Source organism: Solanum pennellii, chromosome 9 (genome assembly GCF_001406875.1).
Source record: "Solanum pennellii chromosome 9, SPENNV200".
NCBI lineage: Eukaryota > Viridiplantae > Streptophyta > Magnoliopsida > Solanales > Solanaceae > Solanum > Solanum pennellii.
The window spans coordinates 12,395,634-12,398,221 of NC_028645.1; the positions used below are offsets into that span (position 1 = coordinate 12,395,634).

A 2,588-nucleotide genomic window follows, 5' to 3' on the forward strand; every position below is an offset into this window, starting at 1 on the left:
GCTAGTAAGTTTGATATGAAAGATTTAGGAGTTGCTGATGTGATATTAGGAATTAAAATTCCTAAAACTCCCAACGATCTAGCATTGTCTCAAACTCATTATATTCAAAAGATACTTGAAAAATTCAAATTTTTGAATTTTAAAAGGGCAAAGACTCCAATTGATGTAAACCTTCATCTTGCAAAGAATAAAGGTGAAAGTCAGTCTCAATTGGACTATGCTAGCGTATTGGGAAGTTTAATGTATGTCATGAATTGTACACGACCAGACATAGCTTGCGCTATCAGTAAACTGAGTCGATACGCAAGTAATCCTAATCATAATCATTGGTTGGCAATGAAGAGAGTTTTGGGAAACATAGATGACACTCAAAACTATGATTTACATTACAACAAATATCAAGCCGTTCTTGAAGGATATAGTGATGCAAATTGGATTACTGGTTCAACTGAAACAAAATCCACAAGTGGATACGTTTTTACTATTGGTGGAGGAGCAATATCTTGGAAATCATCCAAACAAACATGTATAGCTCGCTCTACAATGGAGTCTGAATTCATTGCTTTAGACAAGGCAGGTGAAGAAGCTGAATGGCTCCGAAATTTCTTAGAAGATATTCCATTTTGGCCCAAACCAACGGCCCCTATATGCATACATTGTGATAGTCAAGCTGCAATAGGAAGGGCTGGAAGCATTATGTATAACGGCAAGTCTCATCACATAAAACGAAGACATAACTCTGTGAGATAACTACTCTCTAGTGGAATTATCACAATTGACTATGTGAAGTCAAAAGATAATGTGTTGGATCCACTTACAAAAGGCCTAAATAGAGAGGGAGTTGAGAAATCATCGACGGGAATGGGACTATGGCCGAGAACAAGTCATCGTGGCGGTAACTCTACCTAGAAGACTGGAGATCCCAAGATCTAGGTTCAAGGAGATAAAACAAAGTCATTGATAACGGTTCAACATTGTCAAAGAAAAAAAATTATTATTATTTTATGGTTCATTCTCATGATAAGACAATGTTTAGTAACCAGGATAAGGACATAAGAACTTTTTAATGGTTTCTAAGTTTGATACAGGGAATATCAAATGGTGTATCTATGAGATAACACATTTAGAAATCACCTATGTAAGTGTGAAGTGTAAGCCGCTTCAAGGAGAATCCGGTAAGGCCAGTTCTTTAAGCACTTACTATCCAAGATGTGTTCATGGCTGAAACGAACAAAACAATGAGAACTAAGAACAGTTCAAGGGTTGATTGTGTGACATATGTTGTCTAGGTATACACCAAAGCTCGACGGTTCAAAGATATCAAATCTACCGATTGACCGAGTATATCCGATATATGTTCACTACGGAAAGTTTAAAGGGAAACCTACTTATCCAGATGCAATTAACCTTTATTTACAAGACACACAAGTTTTTTCATGCATATGTTTTAATAATAGCCTTCCCCATTCATGTGGGGGATTGTTGGGATTTAGCACGTGTGAATGGGAAAAGAAAAGAGAGAATATGAAAAGTGAGGGAACTACTTTGGAGGGAAAATGAAAAGTCATTTGCAAAGTGCAAATGAAAAGTCATTTCTCCCATATCGGCAAAAGAAAGGGAAATTGTTGTCCTTATTGAAGGAAACACTTCCATTACTTCTTAAAGAGCTAAGAAGAAGATGCCCCCTCGAGCCGTTGTCGTCGTCGCTCGCTCGGCTTCGGCTTCGGATTTGGATTTGGATTTGGCAAATGATGTGATTGATTGATAAATTTTTTGGACAAAATTTATTTAATCAGTTTTTGTTAAATCAAATAAATCCTGTTAATATTATCTCTTATAAATTTGCGGGTAACGGTAACATTCCGAAAAGTTGTTACTCTTTCCGAAAAGTCGTTACTTTCCGAAAAGTCGTTACTTTCTAGAAAGTCGTTATTTTCCTAATAGACACAATTTTCCGAAAAGCTGTTATTTTTTCCAAAAGACACAACTTTCTGGATAAAATGGGTCTGAACAGATTTCACTAAACAGACACGTTCCTTGCTGAAAATGGCTATAAAAGGAAGTCAATTTTTGTTTTTTCAAACACTGAAAATTTTTTCCTTCTCTGCATTTATTTTTCTCTCAAATAAAATCAAAGTGTCGATCGACTGAGTCTGTGTGACTTGTTGTTGTTCTTAAGTTCGTTGAAGTTAAAGAAGTTTGAGGTACCGCTATTTCTTTAACAGGTTTAATCCGTTTTATCTTGGAGAAATTAATCCATAACATTGGGTACAGTGAGGGGATTAAATTTCTTAAGGACACACAGTAGTTTCTGTGGACTCGTATTAATTCTTGTATTTTATATTTTTTCTGCTTCATCTTATTTCTGTTTCTGTTTATTAACCTTATAAATACAGGTTATTGTAAGAATAACAGTTAAATCTTCTTAACTGGTCTCTTATAATGTTCGGACTAACAAGATGAGTTATCTTGGATTTCAATATTCAGGCTTGAGTAGACATGCAATATTTGGTTGTTGGGATATTTCTTATTATAAGGAGAGCTTAGTAACAATCGAACAACAAGAGTATGAAGAGTTGAACCATTAA

At 35.3% G+C, this 2,588-nt stretch overlaps 1 pseudogene; it reads left to right on the forward strand.

The window, feature by feature from the left end:
* LOC107029997 overlaps nucleotides 1–2,588 on the forward strand; it is a 19,160-nt pseudogene extending 16,572 nt beyond the window's left edge.